Below are 12354 nucleotides of genomic sequence, written 5' to 3'. Positions count from 1 at the left end.
CTGTACTATGGTGGGAATTTTGTATTTCAAATTATGACAATTAAGATGTGATGGTGTAATTGGTTATTTGAAATATTAAAAATGAGAAATATATATGATCCGGTGATTCTCATTTATTCAGTGACCCCAGGGACCATGGCCTTATGGTCGCTACGGTACACCGCCATAGGGTGTACGGCAAAGGTTGACACGTTCTTCATAAACACGTCACCAACGCCGCGCGTGTTCGGTGCGAACGCGGGCAAAACGCCGCCGCCGTCGACAACAGTTCTGCGCGTTGCTGGTGCTGCTACACGTCCAAGTTTAAACAGCTCTTCGGAATTTTGAGAATGACAGCCCATAAACAAATGTCATGAAACAAAGCACCGGCAGAGCATGCCTTTTATGTTGAATCTTCTCAGACTGTGATTGAGTCGCCAGTTCCCCTTGCGCCCGGTCGCAAGATACGCATTTGGTGCCGCAGCTAAACTTCGCCTCCCCTCCCTCCCTCCCTCCGGCTGTTTCATTCGCACATACAGAATACGGCCAATGAGAGTTTTAACAGCGAATCTGTTTAAGCCAGCCGTAATTTGTGGTGCGTATCAAGAAACTACCAAGAAATAAAATTAACTTTTTTGCTGAGGCGGAATCCGCTGAGCCTTCCGCTGAGGCGGAAGACGCTGCCTTGGGACCCACGGTCCCAAGGCAGCGTCGTAACCAGTAGGCTATGCAGCCACGCTTCCAGAACATACATTTATGCATATGATTGTGTTCGAGCGTCGTCTTCGTCCACAGCTGGCGCGTTGGTACGCTCGCGCTCTGCGAGGTGAAGAGGTTCTGTGCGCGCGCGAGAGAGAGAGAGAGAGGCGCGTTCACGGAGTGGGTCTCCTGGAACGCGGTGTCGGCATTGGAGCGCGGTGTCGGTGTTGCAAGCTGCGCTATGCAATGCGCAGTGACGGCCGTAAGTCCGAGACGCGCGCACAGAAATTATCATCATCATGAGTAATAAGATGAAAAGTTCGCGCGCACTTCCGGAAAATGCTGGGCTACGATCGCCCAGCTTCACTGTTTCAAGCGTTGCGCGGCCGAGTGCAAGGTTAAGCGTTTGTTTTTTCTACACGCGGACACGACCATCGGACACTGAGCCCTTAACAGCTTCGCTGTAAAAATGTCAAATGTATGGTGACCAGAAGTTTGGTAAGCCATAAAGGACGTTAAACTGAAAGACATGGTGAGATGACTGTTCAAGTTGTTGTGTCTAAAACTCCGCGTAACATCACGGATTGTGAAAGTGTCTCATAGTGTGTGCTCTAGATCGATAAACATTATTGATAAACTGCTTATTTATCGAGTGTTCTTCTCCTAAAACAACAGCACACTGAACGAAGCGAGGTTTTATACCTTCTTGTACACGAAATTGGCCTAGACAAGTGAAAATTGCTTGAAATCTTTGACGACGCAACGCTGATCTGGACCAGCTCCTTGGGCTTGGTAAAAAAACACAGTTTACGGATAGCATACGCTGCTGTGAACATCTCAGTCAAATTTTTCAGTCGTGCGCGGCGCATGGATATCGCTAGTTGAGCGCGAAGTTACCTTTCTCGCAGACGCTCTCTTTTAATCAGAAGCCTGCTCCTGTCTCTGTTCTGGACGCTTTATTTCGTAATATAGCAGATTCCCATACGCTTCTGCTGTTGGCCAAGAGCTGACACCAATGACCAAGGGTGTTTGGATCAGTGCGTTTCTTCCTACTGTTACTTTGTATATTTATTGACGCAGTTTAATAAACAGGCTGAAGTAAGCGAAAATCTGCTTTCGAATTCCGATAATAATTGCATAGTTACGCCCACGTAAGAATTAAACTTAAGCCACCCGGCTTATCGGTGTCGTCACTGTCGTAGCCATCTTATCTCGCTAATTCCGACTAGTTTTGAACACTCAACTAGCCTCAAACCACGTGAAATAACTTAAGGTCAGACCCCACGCACGCTTGCCAGCGCGCGCTCACTCCGGGCCACTCCTGGTTAGATGCCTCGGCAGACTTCGTACTGAGTTTCAAAATGCGCAAAGTGGATGCGACTACTATACATCGGTTAAACTGGTGCATGCGCGCACCCCGTAGCACAGCCAGCCAGGAACATCTGAGCGCGAGCGCGCACTCCAGCACTGTTGTGCACAAAGCAAACCCTGCAGTTACACGTAGCATGCGGTCTGCTACGTACCGTAGATACCGCAGTCGCCGCGACGAGTCCGCTGGCTGAGCCAGCGCCTCCTCTATTACACGGCGACTCGATGACGTCAACCGCGATTTTGGCACGTCGTAGGCGCCAAAATCGGAAATACTGGCGTCTACGTGAACGTCCAAAATCAAATCTGAACTGCGTGCCACGGTGACGTTCAGTAGGCGGAGCGTTGTGGGCACAGCCCGCTCCGTTGTAGCCGTCCCATACGAATCATTGAAGAACGAGAGGGAGCACTGCGAACGGTATGTTTGTTTGCCGTGTTTGTTTGACCGCTTCTGCTGAACGCATTGAGGAACTTTTTGCGGCAATATATTTCGCAAATATTTTAATTTAGCTTCAAGCGCATTTCTCGATTACGACAGAAAGTGATTCAGGACCCTTCTTATGCTGCGGTTAAGATACGAAATTAAAAAAAAGAAACGCAGATGACTTTGGTTTTTGCCGCTATATATCAGTCTCAATTCTACCAAGTGCCGATAGAGGCGCGAAATAACTTGATCAATGTAAACAGATTTAGTGCTTTCTTTAGTGTAGCCCTACTTAGACTCATGTGAAGCTATGTTGAGGTGCTGTGGAACAGGATGTATTTGGAACATGAAAAGCTTGGGCTGGCGATATTTTAAGACCTGACATACATAAGGCATGGACGGCTGGGTGGATAGTGTACCAGATTGTTGTCAGGATGTTAAAATAATTATCAAATGTGGGCTCACCAGGATTTGCACCAGTCCGAAAGAAGACCGGCTGCTTGGCATACTTGAGGAAGTACTCAACGTGACCCATTTCATGGTGCACAATGAGCAGATCATCCATCTTCACTTCTGTACATTGCTTGATCCTGTTGGCAGTCGGCGTTAAATTCAAGAAACCGATCCTCATCGGCAAGAACTCACAAAAAAAAAAAGACTGCGTGAAGGCCAACTGCCACAAAATTTCAGTTTGGCTAAATTGGCAGTAAATAAGCAGTGTTACTATCAAAGCAACCTTGGCAAATCTACAGGAGTAATGATTCTCGAGTTTTCTTATTGGGACATTTAGATATCCCCTAAGTAAACGACGAGCCACATGGTACTTAGAGTACGACTCAAATCCCAGTACATGGCCTCCGAGATTATAAGCATGCCGCAGGTGCCACTCGATCTCAGAGGTCTGCCCAGGCGCAGCGCCGTTTCTTAACTTTCCATGTTCTGTGTCATTTAAGCAAGCAGTAATGGCGGTGTTTTTCTATTTCTTTTGTTATGTTTAAGGAACTTCTATTTTGCAAGCTTTTCGTGGCCCATCCACTCGTATTTCAAACGTCAATTGTGGCATGATTCGCGTGTGTCACAAATCATGTGTCATGTCTACACTATGCGAAGCTAGGCTTTTTAGATGGTCCAACATTTCTCCGGAGTTCTGCTAGAGAAAAACAACCTCTTCCAAGTTTGTGAGCTAGGTTGAAAATTTGTTGAAGATTTCCGAAAATGTGGCCAGACAAACGGTACAGTTTGTATTCACGTATCAGCAGATTAGTGTATAGCGTTTCTTGTGTGATCAACGACCACTAAACTTTATCACGCGCCTCCTCCCCTTCCCTAGTTTTCATCTCTACTTACATATGTGACATACTTGCCTTACATCCTTGCCGATGAAGAAATCCCAAGCCGAAGCATGGCACACAATCTTTCTATCTGTCGGCTTTGTCAGCACCGACCGCTCCCAGAAAGTTTTAGGCATTGGTGGAAGGCCCATTGAGGTGAAAAACTCCTCAGACATCTTGAACATGTCGAGAACAGTCATGTTCTGCAAAATATAAGGGCACAGTTGGTGGTCAAATTTTGCGGGGATTTACTAACTGAAAAAAAGAACACTATTTTGCGTCATATTTCTACGTTGCTGTTGTTCGAAGGAAACTGCGATAGAAAACCTGTGTTGAAAGCGTTGGTAACGCTTTGAAGCTGTGTGAAATTTGCACTCGATTATACAAGCGCTTCAAGGGAAAGAAATTAAGTCTTCAGTTATTACAGCTTTGAACACGGCTCGCTCTGGACGTCTCCTTGACGTCGTACGTTGTTGTTCAAGCCGTAGCCGGCAGATGAATGTCGACATTTTCTGCGTAATTAAGGGAGTGATAAGTCTTGCTGTGACCCGGCCGTCGTGGTGGCTCAGCTGCTATGACATTCTGCTGGCTGCGGACGAAGTCACGGGTTTGAATCCCGGCCGGAGCCACCGTTCAACACTATTCTAGAACACTCCTCTAGACACGGTGGCTAGCTCGCATAGCCTTAGTGTTGCTTTGCGACCTTAAAAAAATTTTATTCCGTGAATCAAACACTATACTCGATGTAAGCCAATGCTTTATCATCCGGAAGTGATCCAACATTAATAATAAAAAAGAGGGAGAGAGAAAGGCGTAGCGATTACACTTCGAAATCCCTGCACTGCCTCCACTCATGTCAATTTTGACAGCAAGAGTTGAATAACGAAAAAAAAAGCATTGCACTCATACATAAGCTAGCCCGCATTCTGACAACTTATGGGAAATTTTCCGCCATAAAAAATGACCAATATATGCAGTAATATTATTATATCACGATGTCAGATCGACGTCATTGACGCCATAGTCTGGTCGCAAAAACAAATATGAGTTACGTTTAGCCGTCTTTGTCTCCGCTTGTAATCAGCCTTTATTTTTTTTTCCCGCTGAAGAAATGCAGGGTAATGTGTCCTGGTATTCTTTAGGATGCAATATGCGACAGAAAGTGACACTATTTTCTTCATTGGTATTTAAAAGGACTGGGCGTGGATTGAAATTTCTTAATCTTTAGCTGGATGCTCTGACAATAGACCGTTACTGTGTGGTCACGCACCCGCAGGTACGACGCCCCCCCCCCCCCCTCTCGCCCCCCTCCCCCCCCCCCCCCAAAAAAAATGAACGGATTGGCTTCATCGAGCTCTTCGTAATTGCATTGCTGTCTTCTCCCGCTAGTTGGCTGTATGCGAACACTTTACAAGTTAGCAGCCGATCCAACATCACCATAGAATGTCTTACAGGTTTGTGGTGTGAACAGTGAATCTCCTCATAATTTTGATTCCTTCTTGAAAAATTGAGAGCCATTCCACTACTGCGAAGATGGCAGCCAACGAAGCTGAGACTATGGTGGGTCTGCTTTAGTGAGTATTGCTATAGTGAATTTATATATTATCATTATTTATTGCATTGCGCGTCTTCGGAATGTTCGTCAAAAAGCAAGGACACCGACGTCTTGTGTTCACCCGGCGCTATGGCCAAGTAGTGCGTTTGCTGCGACAAGTCTGCCCCATCGTCATAGACTAATCCATGAGCCACAGCGTTCATAGCCGCGGCACACTGCACGGCAGCGTCAGGATCATGTGAGATCTCTCCCGCTCCTGCTCTCGGCGGCTCATACCCACATATCCAACGCGGGTATGAGCCATACGTGATTTCTTTCTTTCTTTCTTTCTTTCTTTCTTTCTTTCTTTCTTTCGGCAGAACGTATTTCACAATGACTGTCGAAGTTAATGCCAGCATCATTCAAGCAACGTAGCGACACTCCGTATTGCTGAAGACACCTTTGTTTAGAATTTCTAGCGGTCTGAAATTTATATTGTTCTATCTATATGCGACACACACTGTCTCAAAAATCTTCCGCCGACCTTGCTATGACACTCACTCACTAGGGTCGGCCGCGAGCATGACGGTGACGACGATGCAGTGAAGACAATGAAATGGCAAAGAAGGAATAATTTCGATGGAACGACGAACGGGGTATGACGACGACGTCGTGATGACAATGGGATGCTGATTCTGAAATGAGGAAGATGGCCTAACGAAGATAGAGTGACAGCGATGGCACGAGGGGAAGGGGATGAGGTCTGTATGTCAACGACAGCGTAACGACGATAGTACAACAAGTATCGGACGAAGCTGGAATGATGACGGTGCAACGATTACGGCGGCATTGGGATGACGGTATGGCAATTGCACAACGACGACTGTATGACTACGACTATATGACCACAACTGTGTGACGGCGATTGATTGACGACAGCATGGTTGCGATGGAATGACTAAGAAAGAATGACGTCTATAAAGCGAGGAAGATAGTCTGATGACGGCGGCATGACGACCATAGATAGATAGATAGATAGATAGATAGATAGATAGATAGATAGATAGATAGATAGATAGATAGATAGATAGATAGATAGATAGATAGATAGATAGATAGATAGATAGATAGATAGATAGATAGATAGAATAAAGGTGCCTGAAGTAGGCAAATAATACTTAATGCATTGATACACTTGAAATGTTTCACACTATGTTTGTGGGGGAGGCATTGAGCCGTACACGAGCGCTTTAGTGGTTAGGGTGGTTACAAGAGGAGAAATGAGCATTAAAGACCACAGACCTTCATACTGCAGACCTTCAACCAGAAATATCTACGAAATTGCCGAAAATGTTCAAAAAAAAAAACAACAACGGGAGTCATCGTACACAATTGACAAGATAGCTGCTGGCATGAGTTTGAGCTTTTATGAGTGGATTTCGAGGCTGGAAGCAGGCATGAGAAGCATTGCCGCAATGTTTGTTCCCCGCCTGCTCGCAGAGAAGAAAAAATAACTAACACATCTTTGGTGTTGTGTTGAGCCACTATTACATTGAAAGTGGCTCACACTTTCCTGTGAAGATCATCACGCGTGATGACGGCTGGTGTAATGGATGGCTATGATCCTAAAACGAAGCAAGTTTTCAAGCCAGTTGAAGACGCTTTCTTCACCGCCACTGAAAAAAGTGCAAGTGCGCTCGTGTGAAGACAGTGGTCATCGTTTCTAATTTTCCTTGTATTTTTCAAGCGAAGCTTGTATCACAAATTTCGGTGGCGTTGTAGTCATGCAAAAGCTCACGTCTGGCGCATACTCGCATTTCATAAGCGGGTATGAGCCAGGAATATGTGGGTATGAGCCAGGGACAAGAAAGACGAAAGAAAGAAAGACAGGAAGGAAGCAATAAAGAGCAGGTGCGAGGAAAGCTGCGCCGGCGCCGGATCACGTGACGCGCGCCACCAATCAAGGTCGTTTTGTGTGTCTCAGGGAGGGAAAGGGAAGGCAAGGGAAGGAAAGGGGGTTGGCGCGCTCTCTGCCGGGATTCACTCGCCTCAGATCACTTTCGGCGTCCGGATGCGAAGGCCTTGCGTGGTGCGTTCCACCGAGGAGCAGGCTACGTTTGAGCAACGGCGCCGCGAACGCGCTTGGAAAAGGGCTCGTCGTCGACGTGCCGATTCTAGCGTGAGAGCTTCCGAAGCCCAGGCGAAACGTCAGCGAAGAGCCGCGGACACTGAGTTGCTGGAGCGCGATGTTGAGACCAAACGTCAGCGAAGAGCCACCGACCCCGTGTTGCGGGAGCGCGATGTTGAGGCCAAACGTCAGCATCGTCTGGCCCTCCAGCAACCCGAGTGGTAGAGCGGCAACCCAACAGCGGTGGTGCACGCCTCGGCAACGCTAGGGCCAACTTCCCCGGGTGCGATGGCCAGGTTTCAACGCGAGTTTGTTAATCGAACTTCGGAGTCAGCTGCAGTGCTTAGGACCGGTTGTGGTTCGAGCGCAATGTGGTGCTCGTCAGTGCAATTCGTTCTGAGGACACGACACCCTACGCTTACCCCCATTTGCTCGACAGGGGAGGGGCTACTGACGTTCTCTTTTTTTTAGCAGGGAAGCTGTTTAAGCTAGAGGTAGTCCGGTGGTGTACGCCCGAAATGTGGGCCGATGCTGAAGGTAGTGCAGAAAGGGTCCAAGCACAATGGCACATACCCCTGTGAACTTGCGAAGCTGTTTAAGCTCGAGGATGGTCCGTCGAGTGTACGCTGCAGAACTTCTGCCTGGCGATGACGTCATCATGCGTCACCTAGCAACGCTTCGCCCCAGCTGCGCCGACCACGCCGAGCGTCGCCACAGCTGCGTGAGCCGTGACGTCACCGCGCGCGCCGCATCGCTTCTCCTTAGCTTTGCCAACCCATGACGTCACCGCGCCGTGCGGAGTGGTTGCCGCGGCTGCGCAGAGGCGGAGCTAAGCCGTGACGTCACTGCGCCGACCCACGGGATATGTAGCTCCGCGTGGCCGCCGCGGCGACACAAAAGCCCTGCCGTCTCCGTGCCGAGCACATCGCCGCGAAGATGGGGCGGCCGAAGAAAAGCGTCACTTCTGAAGAAGGGGAAGCGTGGCGCGAAAGCCGCCGGGCCGCTACTCGACAGCGAGTGAGACGACTTCGGTCCGATTCCGAGTATCGCGCCGCCGAAGCGGCGGCGAAACGTCGGCGATTCGCAGAAGATCCGGAGTTAGGAGACAGCGAAACCGAGCAAAAGCGTTTGAGCGTCCAGAAGCGTCCAGATACTTTAATGACCGAGTGTTCGTTGCTCCTTGGGCTGTCGGTGACTCCGGGGTGATCTTGCGCAAAACATGGCCGAGTCTCGAAGCATAACCTTGCAAAAACTTCGCCGAACCGAAATAAAGCTAGGTGGCGTCGCCAGCTTCGCTGTTTGCCCAGTCTTCGCACCACTAGTGTGAAGCTGCCACTAATTTTTTCTTCTTCATAGGACTTTATGGAATTGGGCAGCAGGAATTTGCTCTTCCCGTGCAAAATGAACAGAGAATTACTTCTGGGTCAAATGGAGTGGTAGCGTGTGAGTACTAAATCGCGTGGCTCACTTCATATTTGACGCGTAACACATTAAGTGGAAGAAATAATTATGCACGACCTAGTGCGATGAAAACGACTGAATTGAATGTTTTAGGATGCAATAAGAACTTTCCCATCGGAAGTCACGCCCTTAATTCACAAATTAAGTTGGGTGATTAAACTTCTGCAATTACGCAGGTAATTAGTACACAGGAGTCATCCTGGTTGGGGAAGATGACTGATGACCGAACGCCGTAGGCCTCATAATCGTAGATTGTACAATTTTTTAACCAGCATGGCCAGCGTTAGTTGGGGCACCTTGAATAAATATATGCAGTTTGCGCAGTACTTGCCTGTTCTTTCATGGCACCTGTGACGTCAACTGCCGGTTTGTTTGGGTATGGTCGAGTGATTTTGGTTAAGGCAATCCAATCTTGAGAGTGGATGTGACCTGCGCGAAGAGTATACAGCGGGTTGTTATTGCACGAACATGCCAGTGCCGCAGTGCATATAATTTTCGACTTAGGAGAACACGTTCTTCTAGCATAGCATCTATGAATAAAGTGAAGAAGTCTGTGCTTAGTGTTATAAGCTGATAACATGTTGGTAGCTGTTACTTAGGGATTCCCAGCTTTGCCTTCCAATTAACCACCAGGAACAAGCACGACAGATGTGAGCGCTTACCTTTATTGATTAGGATATGCAGTATATGGTATATGACTGTTTCATAACTCGCGTCGCTTATAGGTTCTAAAAACAATGTGCGACAGCGTAACAGAAATTTTATGGCATCTCAACCACAATGGTACTCATGAACATACATCGGATGTCATTAAAGGTGCGCACATGGAACCTTCCAGCTGACATTCTATCATCATCAGCCACAGCAGCATACAAGTTTATTTCTATGCATATACAGAAGGGGTGAAGGCCTTTCCCAGCGATCTTTAATTGATCCGACATATTCCTACAAAGTTCCTCACCTCATCACACCACGTAATGTTCTGACATCCTCGAGCGAACATCCTCGAGCGAGGATTCGGGGGTTGTATCCCCCCCCCCCCCCCCCTGAGGCCGACTTAACCCCCTCTTTTGTTTAACTCCGTTTCTTTCCTTACGCATTTGAGCACTGCAACTAAGATGTAAGACGGGCAATCATCTGCACACTCGCAAAAAGCGAATTTTTTGGACAATTTCCCGTGAAGAAATCGAAATTAGTGCTGTTTAGGTGGTATTGGCAAACTGTCAACCCCCCCTGGCAGAGATCCTGGGTGCGCTACTGCTAACATTACTCTAAGGCAACAAAGCATCGCATACTCCCTTCAGCAATTGTAGTGGTGGTTTTCAACAGCTTCGCTGGAAATGCACTTTCGCAGGGCTGGGATGGCGAGTCAATTTTTTTTTTGTTACCTAGCGGCTTCGTCAAAATTGGCATGATTACTTTTCGAATATATTTTTAGAATTATAATCATTATTATTGAAACATGGACAGTGCAGACCACTAAGTTAACAGAAAGCAAGGCCTTAGTTTTTATTGTATATCCTGGTCTTAGAGACAGACTTTAAGCAGTGTCGTATTCTCCTTTCCTTTCTCCCTTTTTTCCCCCTTCTTTCCCCTTTTTTGTAACATCTCTTTTCTGATAAATTTTATTCCTCTTACCCCCTTTCCCCAGCACAGGGTAGCCAGCCGGTCTGAGAACTGGCTAACCTCCCTGTCTTTCCGTCTATTCCTCCTTCCTCCTTGGTCAATCCGCCTTCGTGGTTGCACGCATATTTTAAAGGTGACGACATGCACCACGTGATACATCGATAACTACCCGGTTCTTGGCCAATCTCAGACTGGTATGTGCCACTAGCATATACGCTCTACATCTGCATTTATATCGCGACCGATTCCCCGTAGTAAGTTCACCCATGCCATTAAGAACCAAACCAAACCAAACTGACGGCTTCATTCCGGGCCTCTTTGGTAGGCCCACGCCTCTTGGCCCAGTGCATTTTCGGTGAGCTGCGCCAGAAGCGGCCACCATACCTTTTCGAGCGCTCATTCACGGGTCAGTGGTGCACCCTTCCCAGCAATAGGTACGCATATTGTTTCGTCAAACTCACAGGACTGTGTTCTTGGAGGGTGTAGGTAGGTGGCGCCCTCCCACAAGGTGTATGCATTTGAGAAGCAGGCGTTCCGCACTGTCCACAGGTTGGTAAGGAAGCTTTGGTCTCCGCTTGCGTACTGCATGTGTAGATGTGTAGTGTGGTCTAATAATTAAATTATGGGATTTTACGTGCCAAAACCACGATATGACTGAGGCACGCCGTAGTGGAGGACTCCGGATTAACTTTGACTACCTGAGGTTCTTTAACGTGCGCATAGTGTGGTATGTGTTTGGGGTTATCATAGCTTCCTCTGTTGAATGCGTATAGTATGGTGTGCGCAGAACAGTAGATGCGACCCTTCGGGACCTTAAAATATGCAGACGATACGCGCCTTTCTTTTTCACTGTACAGCGGTACGGACATACCGAGTAGGTGGGCCGGGATGGGTCCGTCTTCGGGAACCTTGTCCGGGCCGTAGATGGCGCGAAGCTTGCTGCGTACGTAAGCGTGCAGCTCCTGGTAGAGCGGCAGCAGCTGCTCCCACAGCTTGGCCATGTTGCTCTCGAGGCCGTCGTACTCGTACACGTTCTGCCAGAGCCCGCTCGCGTCCTCGAAGCCTACGGCAAAACGAAAAATTCGAAGGTGCTGCGTCACTACCAAGTATTTCGGCCCGGACAGGCTTGACACTTTATTTTATTTTGTACAATATTGCCGGACCGAGCAGGGAGGGAGAGAAACAATGAGAAATCATAAACTGGAATAGTCGCACATCGGCGTGAAAAAAAATAAACTGTGTGATATCGGCAAATAAACTGTCTGAGCTCATTTCACTCATTTATTTGTGCGAAAAAGAAAATACGACGAGCGCGTGTTTTGTCCAATTACACAATTACTTTTGTCTGCACCTGTGCAATAATGTACATTTGTGAATGTGCATTACCAACCGAAAGTTGCAGTCGGTAGTGCACATTCACACAGAAATACTACTAATTGAAACTGAAAATTGCGGTCGATGGCACTTGTAGAGCCGGTCTGTGTTCTTTTTTTTTGCGCCAGTAACGAATATTTATCGACACCATGGGGCCAATTTATCTATCTTATCTCACCGTTCAGCCTGGCCGCTTCGTTCATAAGCTCGATGTAGCGCAGGTACCTCTCCCTTCATTGGCTTCCCCGAAACTTTCCGCCACTCGTTCCATACGTGCTGGAGCTCGTCATAATTCCGGGAGTCCTTGAGGATGTTTTTGATCTCTGATCGCAGATGCGCATGAAAAAGACGTGATGTCATCATTTATGACACCGGACGTAGGAATGACCACAAATGAATTGTGGTCTTGTCTCAACATACAGCCAATGCT

At 47.7% G+C, this 12354-nt stretch overlaps 1 pseudogene; it reads right to left on the bottom strand.

The window, feature by feature from the left end:
• Positions 1–12354, bottom strand: part of LOC119456654 (angiotensin-converting enzyme-like) — a 31676-nt pseudogene that overhangs the window by 17666 nt on the left and 1656 nt on the right.

The sequence above is a fragment of the Dermacentor silvarum genome, chromosome 6, assembly GCF_013339745.2.
Source record: "Dermacentor silvarum isolate Dsil-2018 chromosome 6, BIME_Dsil_1.4, whole genome shotgun sequence".
Lineage (NCBI taxonomy): Eukaryota > Metazoa > Arthropoda > Arachnida > Ixodida > Ixodidae > Dermacentor > Dermacentor silvarum.
This window is presented reverse-complemented; position numbering and strand designations above follow the sequence as displayed.